General features: G+C 41.4%; 1 protein-coding gene across 16 annotated transcripts in view; it reads right to left on the reverse strand.

The window, feature by feature from the left end:
• The window catches only part of KLHL36 (kelch like family member 36), a 100,648-nt gene that overhangs the window by 57,484 nt on the left and 25,279 nt on the right, over nucleotides 1–17,885 (reverse strand). The window lies entirely within an intron of this gene.

The raw sequence follows: 17,885 nt of genomic DNA on the forward strand, positions 1-17,885 counted from the left end.
ATTCCCACAGCTGTATTTAGTGTAAATATATAAAAAAAATACTGAAGACCAAGAATGAATAAAAACTGTATAAAACACAGACTTTGAAATTGTAATTTGCAGACACCTGAGATTCCAAGGACTACTTCTAAGGGTTCCATGAAACACTACTAAGAAAAACAATCTTGTTGTTTGAAGGCTTGGTTCAGGGACCATACAGCTAATAGAAATCCTACAGCTCAACAAATAGCTGAAAACCTCTTCATGGAATAGATTTGCAGCTAAGTATGTGAGTAGTATATGTCTCATTTCTGTGAACAATGATTTATTTCACAACAATCAGTCAAGGAGGGAGTCACACCAGTGTGGGAAGAAGCCAGCTCCTATTCTATTTTTGCTGCTGCCAGTAAGCTATTGTCTGACCTGGGGCATGTTGCTTCCCTTTTCTGTGCCTCTGTCCCTCCCCAGCCTCCCTGAGTCTTGCCTTTCCCAATATAATTTTTCCAGGCTAGGGGGTTGCATCTTGTTGTGTATTTATATAAGGCTTAACACAACAGAGCCTCACTCCTGACTAGAATCTTAACCGCTTGAACGTTTCTGTAATCTTTCCTATCACAATAATCCTATCCAGTTGTTTTGCTTAAAAAAAGAAACAAATCTTAATAGGGATTATTTACACGCCCAGGTAGCATTATCTTTTTTTTTTTTTTTTTCCCTGCCTCTCTGATTTTGCTTTTGTACCAGGAATGCATCCACTCTAGGAGTTCTGCAATTTTTGTGGACCCCAAGAAATGGAACTAGCATCTTTCCTTACACGCTTTCATTCTGTTTGCTTTCAGAGAGGTTTTTTTATTATTAAAAAAAGAGTGAGCAATAATAACTATCTGACTGGAGACTTTGCCTGGCAGCAGAACAAAACAGCCTGCGTGGTTCAGAGCATCCGTGCTCCGACATGGGAAAGTCCTGTCTCTGTGGGTTTGTGTGGGTAAGGCCCTGGGGCTGTGTTATTCTGTGCGCTATGTATACAAGCGTGCAAGAAAACAATGAGAATTATCACTAATGAATTAATGACCGTTTTCCCCTTTCAGCACACATTATATTTAACAGCTATAAAGACAAAACAGCTGTACCAAAGGGTGAATAACGCCATAGTTCAGAAAGGCCTCTGTCCCTAAATACATCAGTCAGAGCCTTCAGATTTGTAACGCTGTAAACATCCCGGTGCACTCTGTCGGGGATGACCTGCAGGAGAGCTACAACAAACTGCTTCGATACTCTACGGCTCACGACGGACTGAGCTCACTGTGAAATGACTCCTTCTGGGAAGCCTCTCCCTTGTTTACTGCAATTCCTTATTTTCTGGAAGAGACTGCAGGATGATTCTGGCTATTGAGAATGTGACCTCAGATGTCTTATTTATTATTTCTATAACCAGGAGGATTTAGCAGCAGGGTCAAGCGACCACAAAGAAATGTCCCCAGTTAGTGTGAAATGTTCACCTGGCACCTGTGTCACACCAGCAAATTTACTCCTATGAGTCAAAGTACCCAAATAGAAATGGGTGATAAAAGTAAGTTACACAATAACGCCTCACAGAGAAAAGGTTTTTTTGAAATACTGAAAAGAAATGCATGGATGACTTTAGGCCAAAAAGAAAAAAAAAAAAAGAATAAAAAAAAATCCAGAAAAACTCAAGTGAATTTCCAACCGGGTATTAATTCTTTTTCTCAATAGGAACTCAGTTTGGAATGGCTATGTGCTTTACGTGAAAGTAAAATTTATTTCCTTCAAATCAGGTGCTATTAGCCAAAGGAATTTATTAAATTAATCACCTTGATTTGCTAAGCTTTTCCTTGCTGCAACGAAGTATTTAAACTACTTCAGGTTTGACTGCTTCAGTCGTTTACTACCAGCAAATGTTCGGCAGGGGCCAGCTTAGGAAATCTTCATGTGATGGACCGGGGAGGAACAGCTCTCCTTTCCAGCCACAGCTGGAATGTGTCACAGCTGCTTTCTCATCTGGCAATATCTCGTTGAACTCCTAAGCCTTTCCAGTGCTTAAGGAAGAATTCTTTGCAGTGATTTGCCCCTGCAGCTTTGCTCACTTCCCTGATGAAAGGACCAGGAGAAATGGCTGCCCTGATCTTCTCAGGGTGCCTCTGGAAAAAGCACTGTTTCTTTTTTCAAGTGTCTTCCCACGCTTCTGGACTGGGGCCCTGGTTCTGTGATCATTAATACCAGACCTCTGCGCTGCTGATCTGCCAGAAATACACATTTGATGTGGATCAGACACCGGCACATGATTGTATTGCTGGTGAAGTAGCTGGAGTGCTGAACACGGTGTTGATGCTAATTTCCCCCTGCCTAGAAGAGGGCAGACTACTTTTGATAGTCAAAACATTGGAGCAGTAGCTGCAGAAGATGCCTCATCTAGAAGTGAGACTTCTGGTCCAACGTAAACCTGTTATTATTTTTTAATACATTTGAATGGGCAAGTTTGCTTACTCTGGAGCAGTGCTCTGCGTGATGTGATTACGTGTCATGACTTTTCTGATCCAACACAAGGAGCCCTTAAGCTGGATTTGTTGTATTGTTGAATCATGACCTCAGGGATTTGTAAGAGAAATGAGCTGCAGCCAAGTGCCAAACATTTTAAGGCAAGTTACAAGCAGAATCTTAGCTATACTGAAGTCAACAGTAAAACTCTGTATTCTTTTTTTGGGACAAAAGCACTTGATAGCTGAAACATGAACTTTCTGTAGGAACATATGGACCAGGTTCAGCGTGGCTTGAATTTCTGGCTTGAGTCTCCAAGGGGATGAATATTAGCTCTCTCACTGATGGAGAGCCCACCCCACCCTTCATCTGGGATGGGGGCTGGAGCAGACTCATACTGGGATCCTGAGCATCCTAAACATTTTCCCACTCACCTTCTTCACTGACAAAGCCACTCTGCAGTATTTCTGCCCCACTACTGCAATTTATGGCTTCCATGTTTACCCTGACTCAAGCATTAGCTAGGGAACACTAAAATGATCTTTGCTTTGGAGAAGGTGTTTAAGCCTCACTATCTCTCATGGATGTCTTTCCAGCTAGTGACTAAGTAGCCTGAGCTGGATAAAAACCATTTCTCCCCTGTGTCTCTCAGATTCTTTTCCTAGACATTTTGAAAAGCCCAAGATCCATTTACTGCCGAATGGAAATATTTTGGAAGAGAAAATATAATGTGGCTTATATATAACTGCAGAATGTGGAAAGTACCCCCACTCAGATCCAATTACAGCTTTCAAAAACACAAACATCCTTAGCAAATTTTCCAGCTGAGTTACTTCTTAATGTTACTTTGATTAAAACACAGATTTTCTTCTAACCAATAAAAGATCTTGAGCTAGAAAATGCTTTGCATTAGTAAAGTGTACTCGTTGACTCAAAGACAAGTTAATTACAGAATACAGTGTAGAAAACCTTTGCCGACTTGAAGGAGACTTTTACAAAAAGAAGAAAAAAAAAGAATAGGTGTTGTCTTTTTAAACTAAATTGCTTGTTACAGGGGATGGTACTTTATTCAACATGAAACAAAGCTTAAGATGAAATGAGGAAGTAAAAGAGAAAACAACACTGAGAAGACACTGGGAAAAAAAGAAGAAACATACTAAGCAAAATTAAAAGACAACAATGAGTATTTTTTACTGTATTCTTCAAAAGGGTCCAGGGGGACTATGGTAACATCGAGAGATGCAAGAAGGAAGAGGACAGAACTGAATTGTGCTTAGTACTCTGCTGGTTTAAGGGAATTTCTGCTAAAGTTGCAGCAACTAAGTCAGAGCTGGGCTCTGATTTATACCAAGAAAAGGAAGTTCTTAACCAAAACAACTCTATGCAGCTACCATAGACTGCCTTGCAATTGTGCTTGGTAGGAAGGCAAAACCAAGGCCAAGCCTGAACAGACCAGGCTGAGCCTTGCTTTCAACTCAGAAAATCTTCATGCAGAACATATAATTTCAAAAGCTAGTTTTAAATACTAGGCTGATATAATTCTGATCTCTGTGGATTCCTTCCAGATTATATATGTGAATATTAATTATGTAAATAAATTTATCACAGATGCAATTACATTGATTACACATGGTCATGAATATATAAATATATGACATGCCAAAGGCCAGGGAGAGGCCTCACTGAGATTCAAAACAAGACCTTCTGGTCCAGTTTTAGTATGACAACAGCCTCTTTAATAAGATCTCTGGAGAAGTCTTTCTGCAGATTAGAGCTATTGGTTCCAGTACGGGACCATTCAGAACCGGAAAGTATTCCCAGGCTTGACCTCTCAGGTCTGAAAACATGGCATCACTAATGGAATTCATCCAGAGAAGAAAAGATAAAAATTGCAAGATCACTTTTCCATAGCCACGTGTACAATGCATACTCGCAAAGAGTCCAATCATTTTCAAGGTCATTCTCTTCAATTTTGAGCATACAATCCACCTCAAGAAAGATACAGGATCTGAAAAATCTGTGCATGAATTCAGTTCGATATAATGAATACCAGGTTGTCATCTCTGTTTCCTGACATTGCTTGTACAGATAGAAAATTATAACATTACAGTTATAATTATGTTATCAAAAGCATTGGATAGAGTGAGCTAGTTGGATACCTGCACTTCGCTCTCTTACTGCTCTTCCCTCATTCAACCTTGCATTTATCCAATATCTGAAAAATGAATAGCATATGAACCAAGCACCACTTCACATTTGATATTCCTCCAAAGCTCAGTTTTGTTCGATTCATTTTGTAATATACCTTCAGCTCTAGGTCAGACAATCTGTGGTAATGACAGCTTTTTAGAGTCATTTCAGCATCTCACATAAAAAGGGATTTAAGTCCCTGCTTCTCACAGTACATCACTTTTATTGTCTGTATGGCAGGTCTGGACATGCCTGAATTCTCTGCCTATCAGCCAGCCACGCTCTAAACCACTGCTTGATCATAAGTAACAAACAAAACCATTCCTGTAAGTATCTGGAGATTTATGGATGGAGGTCTAGGAGTGCAGTGGACTTTTGTTTTTTTTTTTTTTTTTTTTCAGCGAATCAGTACATAGTTTATGGTCTAATCACCACACAGACACAACACTCCCAAAACCTTTCCAAGGTGCATGCATTTTATGCATTTGGACTGTCCTGTGTTTTGTAATGATGAGCTCTGAGAGAACCACTGAACACTAATTTCCACATGTTTTCATGGCTGTAAAAGATTAATATATAATCCTATAATCCAAGTGATGGACAACACCAGTAGATGCATTTGCCTATTTAAGCTTCACAAATCAGGAAAGTCTTCATAATTAATTCTCTGAAAACAACAAAATGATTCAAAGATGTTGTTGAAGGTGTAATTTAGTTTAATGAACCATCATTACAACATAAAACCTAGCTTGGCTCAGAAATTATTGCCAATTTGCACCTAAGTCTAGACTTTCCTTGTGCCTATGTTGGCAAGGTGATACATAGGTACAGGCTTGAGGCAACTTGGAGAGATTTTCCTGCTGGAGAAGGGCAGGCCCATGCTCCGCACTAACGCATGCCCAAGGGGGCTTTTATTTGCTTCAGTTGCAATGGTACTGTGGGACATCAGCTCTTTCCATAAGGACCCTGGTATATCCCACAAGGATAGAAGAAGCCTTTCCTTTTTTTTTTTTCCTCCAAGATCCAACTTTTTCTAAAGGAATCCTGTGCAAGAGCAAACTACCCAGCGTATATGGACTCTAACCTAAAGCATTGAGGTTCCTCACCAAGACAGTGCTCAGATGTTTGACATCTCAGAGTTGACCTACTAAAAATTTATCCAAGAGCTGGTGACAGAACAGGGCTTTCAAAGCCAGTCTGGCATCAGCTGGGATGTGCTGGCCAGCCAGACATAAAACCAACCATGCCTTAACTGGTGCCAGCGTTCACATCAGTATGTAGGATACTGGGGTGGATGTAATGCCAGCCGTGTTTACATACTCCCTTCACTCGTCACTGCTTAACAATGCCTGATTAGCAGCTTTACAGAATGCCTTTGGGACATTCTTATATCTGAGTGGTGCCACAGAAAAGCAGTGTTGAGTACATCTTGTATAGCATCAAAGTCAGAGTAGAACTGAGGGAACAGCACTTTAATCCTAATTTGACACATTACTACATTCAAACAGGACAGCAAAAAAATTCTTGCCCTCTTTTTCCACAACCTGACAAGAGTAAATTAGTATTCAGTACTCTGTGAAGGAGGAATGCTTTTCTTGTGCTGTACCACTTAAAAAATGGTTCTTCAGAAAGTGTTTCTAAGCATGCAGGGAATAGCTGAAGATCTTGAAAGAAAGGAGTGCATTCAAACCAGCACTTGGCTCTTACAAAGATTTTAGCTTTCTATGACCCCAGTCCTCCTATTCTTCTATAATTACCATCCAAAAAGAAATATTTTCATCCAGCTGGCCTCTCTTGTAACAAAATAAGCCAGGATCTTTGTGAGAGGTACTGTGTTAATTTGTAAACTGGGCACTTCTCTGGGATTTGGGTGCTCCTAGGTTTAATTTATTCCTTCATGTGACATTTATTCTCAGCACAGTGACACTGGCAAGTCACAGAAGGGCTGCAGCAGCCCTGGGTCTGGCCAGGGCAAGGTAGACAGCTACCAAGGAGAGCTGTGAGCTCGCTGCCCTGGTGGAGGGACTCAAATAGCCACTGCAAGGGGCTGGAGGGAGGGTGGTTTTCTCTGCACCAGCTATTGCCAGTCCCACCGCCATGCTGGCAATGAAAGCATGAGCTCTCCTCCCCAGGATCTCAGCTCAGCTCGTCGTATAGTTCTGTCCTTTCATCGAACAAGGGCCTCCACAGCTAGACCATATTTGCAGAGTGGTGAAATTCACTTTTGCCTATTAGAAACCTTGGATAGATCCAAGTTCCAACTCATTTCCATCACTTTGATTTAGCTTGACATCAGGTCTTTAATTCCCCTTAAGCTTTGAGTTCGTCTACAAAATTAAATAATTTACTTATCTGTTACTGATCATTTTCTTATTTTCCTTCCCTAGGAGATAAGTGAGATAGTATCTGTAAGCACTTTGAAGATGTAAAAGTGCTTATTACTGTATTTGGGAAGTCAACAGAATTACAAAGTTACAGCATACAAGTACTTAAAATAAAAGCCCCAGGCACCACCTCCTGCCTCACCAACACTGCTGGATGCTGGGTCCTTCTGACCCTGAATTACATACTGCTGTTTATCACACCGCACAAACGGCACCAGTTGTCCAGATGAGGAAAAAAAGAGGCAGCATCTAATTCAGGATCTCATTTCATTCCTAAAGACATTTTCTGGGATCCAAAGCTTTATTTTCCCTGAAGAAGAAAAGGAATTTTAGATCACCAGTTTCTGGCCTTGCATATGTAAGTAAAAGCTCTGGTTTCATGAATAGGATGTCATGGCCTACAAATTACAGCATGATTCAGGATGCTGCTCCACATGCCATTCATCTGTCCCCTCTGCAAGACTATTAATTGCTGGGAGCTAGACAGGGCAGACTGCTGGCACTTGGTACTTAAATTTAATATGTTAGTGCCTGGGACTCAACATCCTGAGGGAATGGAAAGGAGGTGCAAGGTGGAGCCTTTCCAAATTTAGGTCAGGAAGAGTCATAAGGACACAGTATCCAACAGATGGATTTCCCTGTTCTCCAGTCTACAGTAATTGAAGAATTATTGTACAATTAGTGACAAAATAATATAGAGCAGAAAATAGATTCAGGGTAGATGTTAAAACTGAGGAGGGGATATTGAAGGTGGCGAAAAGGTGCACCGTGATGCCACTTGGTTTATGTCCTTTTGTCTCCCAGATACAATCAACCTTGGGGGAAGGAATATACTCTGGAACTGGGGTCTTGCCTTCACTCAGCAGCTTTTGCAGCCAGGCCTTTGAGGGCTCCTGTAATACAAATCCTCAGTCACCTGAACTGTATTGACCTCCCTGTATATTTTAAAACCTTTTTTTCTTCTTAGAGGTCTCCCTTTTGACAAGTCTGAAGAGAATTCTGGAAAAGCCATCTTGGTAAGGTTTCAGTCAAACCAACCAGAAAAACATAGAAGCCTCAATTAGAACTGTTTTTCGTTGCTCATATGTGACATGTCTTGCTGACTTTTCAGTGAATCTGTTGACCCTGGTCACCGTGACACTTTTAATTTCCCCAAACAGCAAGGAGAAATCAACAACTGAAGGGCCTCAGCTGCAAAGCTTTCCAGTGCTGTGCAGTGAGGTTGTGGCTAAATTGTTTATCTCTGAGAGCCACTGGAGTGCCAGGATCCTGTCCCAGTTCACATTGCAACAACATCCAGAATGTGTCAATTCACCTCAGAACTTAATAAACCAACACACGTTTCAGTTGTAGGAGCTAACAAGTATCAGGACCCTTTTCTAAATCCCAGAGAAGTGCTGAAAATATAGCAAAGGAACAGCAATGTCTGCAGAACTTCAAGTCAGGTATTTTGTACCTCCTTCACAAAGCTCACAGAGCTTTTCTACAAAAAAGCTCCAGAGTGCTTTGTGCTTCTCTGACGCAAACCCAAGTCTGCTCAGATAACGCTTTTACAATCCAAAGAACCTATTTTATTGGAATTTTTTTGGCCACTTGAAGTCATGTTTTGAAACTGCTCTTACAAACGAGCCTTCTGAACTGATGTGAAAAACTCACTCAAGTGTCTTTCAGAGAAATACCCTGACAGTCAGCTGCTGCTGTGGAAGAAACGACCGTGAACCTAGAACAGGAAGCAACAAGATCTCTTTAGCCCCTTTTTTGCATCTAAACAGGAAATTGCACGAGCACGGTTTAAGGAACAAAGTAGAGAGCTCTGAGATCTGAACTTTGCTCAACCTGAGAGATGGTGGGACTAAGTTTACATTCTTGGTTTTCAGCAGCTTGGAGGAGTATGCATGAAACAGGTTGTCCATTGATCTTAAACACAAGGACCTGACCAGCAATTCAGCACCTTGTCTACGTGCAAGAGAAGCAAAAGAATTCAACAAGAATAGAAAAAGCGTTGGTTTTAATTCTAGATCAGTGATAAGGAATAAGGGGAACAGTTCTTTTAATGTGCCGTCTCTATGGTAACTGCAAACAGGGCACTCACTACATGTATTTGCTCACTGCTTTTTGCATTGCACAGGAAATGCACATATCTTCTCTATGAACTCCAGAATACATTGATTTTATTGACTAATCACACAAAAGATCAGAAGATGGCAAAAAATGGAATTAAATTATGTAATTTCAGATGTCAATATCAGAGCCAGACAGGCTCAAACTCCCTATTTTAACTAACCAATTTTTTTTCAGTGAGAAAGTAATGAGTAGGAGGGAAATACTCCCTTCAGTGAAAGTCTTGACCTTTGTAGGCAGGAGAATATTATTATTTTTTGTCTGTGCCAGAGCTGTGTCTACTTTCTCTTTCCTATGCCCACTGTGTCTCAAGCACAGATGTAAGAAGGTGGTGTAGATTTTGTTTCTCTGAACAACAATTTCTTCCAGGCAGTATACAAAGGCAGAGTGCCTTTTGCTAGATATATCTGCAGCTCCTCAGTAAGGTTGAGTGCATGGTGTGATAGGGCCACATGACAAGCTTTGAGGGAGTGGATGGGACAGCCTCCCTTTAAAGCATCTTCTCTGGAAGCACAGAACATGAAACAGGCATTCATATTGGAGCTTTCACTGGATCTTTTTGAAATTTATGGAACCCATCTGGACTTTCATAGCCTCTAGATCTGGCCCTAAGGGAACATGTATATCAGCTTCTCAGCACTTTGGCTCTTTTTCCTGACCCAAGCGTGGTATTTCACATGATTTCAGACTGAGATGGAGGGAGAGGGTGAGAACAAAATCATAGATAAAGGCCGTGATACAGATACATACCCTGTAAGGATAAAAGGAAGGAAATTGCTAAGGATGACAAGAACCTCTTTGGCTCTGTCTAACTTTTGGAGACAAAGTACGTGACCTGGGATATCTCCAGAATGATCAGGAAGAACTCTTCAGTCTAAAAAACTTGTTATTTTCTTACTCTGTGAATGTCAGTCATTTTGCTGTGGCTGAAGCACATTCCAGCACAAAGCAAGCCTCAGCATATAAAAATGCTCTTTTTACTGTGAGGTAAATTGAGGTAAGCACTGAGTGGCTCCAATTCCATTAACTACTCTCCCTATACACTTATGTACCATAGGGTAGTGCTACAAAGTTTAATAGTGAACATCTGTGTGACAAGCTTTCAGCTCATCAAAGATAAAAGGCTGGAGAAAGACAGCGTTATTGTGGCAATAGTTATTATCATTAGCCATTTATCAATGATGTAGTCCTGAAAATGGTACTGTGAGAATTTTCTTCTATGTCAGACTCAATAGTGGCAGTAACACTGTGGGCTTTCAACCATGTTTTTGTTACATACTTCAGTATGCACTTCCCATTAAAGAAAGTCTCTCTTCTTTGTCAGTTCCCCTCAGAAACTGTTGCCTCTCTCATGCTGCTAGCGTCATTTCAAGTATCTGTTTACACAGAGTAAGGGGCTTTACGCCACATGTACCCTGGGAGACCAAAGGTCTTCTGTCTCTAAAGCTTCCCGAGACTGAAGGATGAATATAACCCAAAACCAAAAAGGAGCAAAAAACGATAATGCTAAGAAACAGACCGACTTCGAGGCAGATTAATTTGCAAGGGGGTTTCCTACTTGGAAATTCCTACTTTCCTACAAGGAAATACAAACCAATTAACCTCCTTAATTTACTTGCGTCCTGAAACCAGCAATAAAACCACCTTGGAAGCCAATTGAAAGTGATTGTATAATCTCTTCTCAGTTCTCGTAATGTCTCTGGAAAACATCACAGTGACTCTGCTCTGGGTTCAGACACTCAGAGAATGGCTGCAGTAACACAGCACAGTAACTACCAAGTCCTCTCCGAAATCCCAGGAGTGCTTTATTCAAGATACTTAGCTACAGACTGCAATTATTCTTGTACTTACTGTAAGTAAGAATATGTCCTTGTTTCAAGGAATCAGTGGCCTCAACTGGCTCCAGCATTCACAACTTGCTAGTGACAGAGAGAAATAAATGTGATGTTAAAATATTTTGGATGAACGTCATCCATGTTTAATGCATCAGGGAGTGATCTGGCACACTTTGTGCATCTCTTTGCTTGACTGTTTAAAACAGCAACTGTGCCTGTATCCAAGTGAAGAACAAGATTTATATAGTCAAACATCTATAATTCATGGATTTTACTGCACTAATGAAAATGCAATGGCTTCGTGGCTGCGACCTGCCATAAACCAGTGAGTTTTTACTATGAATGGCTGCAGCTCACTATAGGTATTACACTGAAAGGAGTGACAGTGGGAATGTCAGCATGGCTGGGGCAATGATGAGACCAGATTTTTGCCAACTTCCTCTTGGCAGTGGCTTTGTGCTATTTTCCTGGTTCCACTGCCAGGCCTTGTCCTTTCTACTCATGGCTCCATCCTCTACTCTTATTTTACCTACTGACACTACACGTTTCCACTGCAGAGCTTTTTCATACTCTACTGCTACATCCTTTAGCAGCAGCAGCTTTTCTCTTCCTCTCTAGCGACCCTCCTACTTCCTGTCCCATCCTTCAAATCCGGGGTTTTGACACTGATTTCCCTTCTGCTCCCTTCCTACACAAATTTCTTTGTTTCCTGTACTTATCCTGAAATGCTGGTCCCACCTTGTTGTTTTCCTGTGCTTGCCTGACTGGTGAAGGCAGCCTGCCCACATATGTGCCAGGAGCTCAGGTCATATGAAAGATCTAACAAATCACAGCATGTGAAAAAGGATGGGTAAGGTCCAAGCAACAGCTGAAGGATGAGGTTTAGTAAAATGTTTTTGATAAAGCCACCAAATGGACAGCACAACAGTGAAGGTAAGTGCATATTTCACACTTGGAGCAGAAATCAAGATGTGGAAGAAAGTCTAGCAAATTTAGCTAATGTTGATTCAGCTGATATCCCCAGAGTGATCCACTAGATCTGCTTTATCCTTTTGCAGTTTCCTCAGGCCACTGCCTCATCTTGGAGTCTTCATAAAAAAAAACAAAACCCAAACAAACACACACAACTCCCCCCACCCCAAACCAAACAGGGTTCATCTGTATGTATGGGTTTTTTTAGTCTGTGCTCTGTGTATTGGTCTGTGCCAAGTGCTCCTGGAGGACATGTAGTTCCAGGAACCACTGGTGTATTTCAGGTACTGGCTGACCAGCTGGAAGCAGGAAGAACAAGCTGGAAATGTCCAGGTGAAGTCCTCATAACTGATTGTTTGGCAGAATTATGAGCATCCATTCTCCAAAGCCTGTGATAAATGCCAAGAAAACCTGAAGTTGTAGGACCGCCTATTGAAGTGCCTACAATGACCACATCACAGAGCATATGTATGCTAAAATATCAGATTTAATCTAATACATATCTGATATATATGTATAAAAATATTTTTAAGTAGACACTGTAAAATGTAAATAAGATTTACTAATTCCTCCCCTGCTTTATTCCTAAAGGGATTTTAAAGTTTATGAACATACCGTAACATACCCAAGATACAGTGTATATCCAGTGATACATAGCTAACTCTGAGGAAACACAGAAAGCCTTTGAGTGCACATAAGAGCAATTGCTCTTTTAGGATGTCAGACCAAGAATAGTATCCATTTGAAACACCAAGAAGAATTTAGGTCAGGAGAATATAATTACCCAAGTTGGAGTTTGTCCAGGTTACCTGGATTACTACTGCTAAAAAAAGCAGAATGGGACCATGAGTTAACACAAGTGATTAGGATCTGTGTTTAGCAAAGGTTTTTAAAGATACTAACATGAATTAAACATCCTATTCCAACCAATTTTCATATGAGTTCTGCATTCATTTTATTAAAATCTCTCCTCTATGCTGTGGCATTCAGTTGCTGCTTTCTGGTTAGTCACAGCAGTAAATGTAATTTATTTTTCTCCAAAGTTTAAATGCAAAAAATTACACATTACTGAGGCTAGACGTCTCTTTTTGCATTTTTTTTTTGGGGGGGGGGCTCTGTGTGGTCTCAGTCCTGCAAGGAACCTCCAGGTTGAACAGGATTAAGGGCTCTCCTTCCTATGAGCCCTAAATTGGCATCTCTAGCTCTAAACCTATTAGAAAGTCAATCAGTTCCCCAAAACCTACTACAGCATGCATCTGTAAAGCATAATGTATTTCCAAATGTAGGTTAAGAGGCTAAACTGGGTAGCAGCCTTTGCACAACAGGTGATTTGGTAGGACATCCTTGTGCACAGTTTGCCTGTGTGCTCATGCCAACTCAGGCAGGCTGACCTGCTTTATTATAGTCACAGACCAACACTGCTCTTTGCCTTTCAAAGAAATTAAAAATAACGAATGCCTCATTCCCAGAACAATAGTTATTGCTAAAGGAAACAGAGGCAGACTTGGGCATGTTCAGGGCTGAATAATTCCTGACAATTTTCCTTTCTGTGCTAGCCTGTCCCTTGCAGACCTATTTGCTATATATTTGCTGACTCACAAATCCTTCCATGTGGCAGACTTAAAAGACTTTATTATAAATACACTAATAATCTGAGCTGTCGCTACTGCTAGCTGCTAAGCTCCTGCTTGGGGCGCTGGCAATAGTGAGTTCTTACATTCCTTTATTTTACATGAGGGAGACTTAATCTGGATGGATTTGTTATCGGACGTCTACCCTGTAGGATTCTACAGCTACTTATTCCTACTTCCACTTTCTGGGGAAGGGATGGATTGCGTTGGTTATTTTGCTTGCAGAGAGTAAAAAAGCAGCTAATATTTCCTCCTTTGTGTGAATTGTGTTATTCAGCAAGGACTGTTGCAGTTATTTATTCTGGAGGGCTCTTATACTTAACACAAGGGCCCAGGGAACACGTGTCTATGTCTCTGCCGCTTGTCAAGAGGCACAGCAGTCATTTCTCCATGCCTTTTAACATGTGCAATGAGAATACGACTGTACAAGCTGCCTTGTGTCCTGGAGAGAGACCACAGCTTCAGATTGGGAAGAAGGCTGTGACCAGAGCTTTGCCATAACCAGGGGAAAAGGAAGTCATGCTAAGCCTCTAGCCAGCAAAAGTTCATTACCAACTGTTACCTCTGCGAGGCTTCGCTGCCCACCCCTCAGCCTTTCTCCACTCCTTCCAGCTCCTCAGCCTAGAGGCTAGCAGAGTAGAATAGCTCCCCCGTTCATATGTTCATTCTGTGATGGTAATCAAGTAGGCAATCATACATATGCCAGGATTGACACTGGCAGGAATCATGAAATTAGAACCACTCCCCACCCCCTCACACTTCACTTCTGTTGAGACCCGGAGCATTATTAATCCCCTAACATGAATTCAATTGAATTTCTGTTCATATACTCAGGGAAAATGCATGTGCAAATTAGACTTTTGCCCCTAATTTGCACATGTACCTGAGTTTTAAACATCATGCCCAAGATCCCCTTGGGAAAATGGGTCAAAATTCAATGACAAAATATTCTGCCGGTACAAAGGATTTTTTCTGCAAAACCTCTGCTTTCTTTGAGAACACATTGATCTTCATGTGTTAGCATGTTAAAAAGTACCCAAAACATGAAATACTTTAATGTGGTTGAATTATTCCACTTTGGCTTTATGCCCAGGGAATATTGTGGCATTTTGTACATACAGTTCTCTCGCGCATTTTCATTCAGAAGTAATAGGATTGATACTATAATTGTTGCTGGACTGCTATGCTCTGCAAACATTTGCTGTGTTGCATGTTTGAGATAGAGGGGGGTAATCACTCGTGAATGATTTCTGTGGGAGAGTCTTCATGCTGCACCAGTCACTTCATATGCACTGTGATTTATTCATTGTCAGAAATATCATTTGAAAGACTACAGCTGCTCAGACCTGGTATGAAAACAAAAAGGAGATCTACCCACAGCGGGCACCAAGGGCACTACGGAACCTACCTCGCTATTTAAAGAATACATTCATAAAATGCAATCATATAGGAATATGTGACTAAATACTATACATTCTGTTCTTTAAAGCTCAATCAGACAATAACAATATAATCCCTCACATCACCTCTACTTTCTTTTTGTATTTAGCAGTTCCTCAAGTTGTTCCTATTCCCTTTTGGCCTGTTCCTACTTCTGCATCAAAAACAAAATAAAAAAAATGGTGATCTCTTTTCGTTACATCAAGTAAGACAGAGACAATCAAAGCCAGATTTGTCTGGAAGCTTACTGAGGCATGTTCTTTAGAGAACTGGCAAAGTCTTTTTGGCTGAATTTTCCCTATTTCCTGCTTCAGCTGCTGTGATGCAGGAAATCCCCCCACCCATACAGCTGGTTTCCCTTTCAGCCAAAGGATGCAAGTGTCATTCCATCTGTAAGTTATGCACACCACATCCATTTGTGTAAAATCTTGGATGGACTCTGAGGGAGTTGTTTCGGCAAACAGTCAGAATCAGCTGAGATAAATCAGGGAAATTCAGGTTCATACCGATAAAGGTCCTCCAGTTTCTGTCAATTGATAATCTTGTGGTAAATTCTAAGCAGGTAGCAGAAGGGTGAACTGGGTAACCATGGAGCTATTGCTAACATCCAATGTGACTCAGAGCAAACAGAGGATAAGTTTTTCTCATAAGTAGAGAAAATGTTAGCTGTGTAGGAATTCCTTCTGTCCCCCAGGGGTAAGGATGTGAAGGTCAGTGGCTTGAACAGAACTGCTTTTCACATTTCAGTTTGAGAGGGAAAGATGGTTCTGAAGCACATTCAGCATATAGAGAATAAAATACAATGAGAAATTCCCCTGAGCTATCCTGCTGCATTGTGGGCAACCGAAGGAATTCCCCAAATCTCCTGTCCAACACAAAGCTCATGCAATGGGCAGAGTGTTGTGTAAAACTGTTGTTTGCATAATTAGGGTACGGATAGAAAAATGAAAGGTTTGATTTTGCCACTGTAAACAGATATCCAAGATGGGACCAAGCAAGCAGCTAGAAAGACAAAACTATCACAGTCCAAGAAGTAGCCAAATAAATTCCCATCCATGGAAGCTCACAGTACTCTTCTAAGCTGAGGCCAGAGGTGTGCATATAGCTAATGAGTAGCTGCTTCTGCAATCAAATTAGTAACCTTTTGGAGCAGGGCTTAAGGAATAGATGAAGCAATAATCTCTCACACCACTCCTACAGAGCTCATCTCCCAGAGCCCTAAAATTTTGGCACACAGAAAATGCACCAAAGCTTTTCTGGCTGTAGTAAGGGAGAGCCTTTCCAAAGAGAGCAATGCAAGACCAGCAGTTATAGACCTCACCCCACCAAGAAATTCTGGAACTGAAAAGAGCCACTGGACTGGGTGATTTCATTGCAGGGATCCTGTTGATCTGAGTAACTGGAAAACAACACCTGATATTCCCACTGACTCCAAGAGCAGCTGCATTTGCTCAGCCTCATGAAGCCGGGGAACAAAGGGCTGCCAGTCCACAAAGGGTCCATGATAAAGTCACTATAGACTCTGCTCAGGTGCGATTTCTGTGATGAAGAAAATAAGAAAGAGGGCGAGGAAGAGAGAAAAGACCTTAAAGCATGAGCCATTTTAAGTTTTAGTATGAATCCTTTACAGTTTGTGATTGGGGTTGCCATAGCAATCCTGAGCCTTTCTGAATAAAGGCAGATTTGAAGCAAGCAACATACAAGTGGGCAGTTTGTGCCCTCTCTGGTGTCTGCACACATTCAGAGCAGCCCTCCTATAGCTCCTGGACACCTGCAACTGCCTGTAGTATCACCAAGCAGATGCTTGCATCACAAATTTTGGGTAAGGATTAGTACAAGTAGCTAGCACAACTAAAAAGCACCTTTTAAAGATAATTTCTTATTTCAAAGCCTGTTCCCAAGGCATGCTAAGCCACCTTCTTACTTTGGAAAGGGACAGGGTACAGAGTTTGCTGGGCCCAGGCAGTCAGCAAAGCTGTACCTTTAGAGCAGTTTTTCAGGGGGACATTCAGGGTACAGCAAATCTGGGATCTAGACCCTCACACAGTGAAATCAATGAAAGTTTGAAGTTACCTTTGAACAGCAGGACTGAATCTTGAAGGGAGAGGAAAAAAAATACCCAACACCTAAACTGCCCCCTCCTGCCCTGCAACACTAAGGTTATTTCTGCAAGGTACTGAGAACAACCAGCACCCATTTACTTACTGGAGCACGCTTAGGATCCCAAAGGGGACCTTTAGCTCCCAGGATATACAGAAGATGAGCACATAATCCTGCAAGCAGTTTCTCTGGGGTCAGAGACAAAAGAAAGCCTGTAGCTCTGCACTGTTATAAATGAGAAAGAGATCACATAGCAACTTTTATTCTGCAACTTTCAAACAAACTTTTATAGCAGGGAGAAGGAGGGCATGGGAGGCAGGTGTAAAACCACAGCCATGACACATCTCTCTCCAGGGTATTTGTATTTTGCTCACATTTCTTGGCTCCTGGTTTCATTGTTATTTGTATTGGAGCTGAAGCCAACAGTTTTGTAAGTCTTTCTGATTGCTAGGAAAGGCACCAAAATCTACAGTTCCAGCTCAGCACTGAAGAGAAGCTGTATATTAAACCAAAAATAAAAAAGGTCAAAGCAGCCAGCTACAGAGAGCTGAGAGGCCCATTGGGATTAAGAGGAAAGATTTACAAGGGAGCTGGTATAGACCCATTCTCCTCTGGCAGGTTCTTTACTAGTCTGAGATCTGGCATTTGTTAACACAGCCTTGTATGTCCCACTCCAAGAAAAGCCGAGATGGGAAGGCAAAAGGTAGCCAGGTTATCCTAGTGCCCTTGGTGAACTC

The sequence above is a fragment of the Falco punctatus genome, assembly GCF_963210335.1.
Source record: "Falco punctatus genome assembly, chromosome: 14".
Taxonomy (NCBI): Eukaryota; Metazoa; Chordata; class Aves; order Falconiformes; family Falconidae; genus Falco; species Falco punctatus.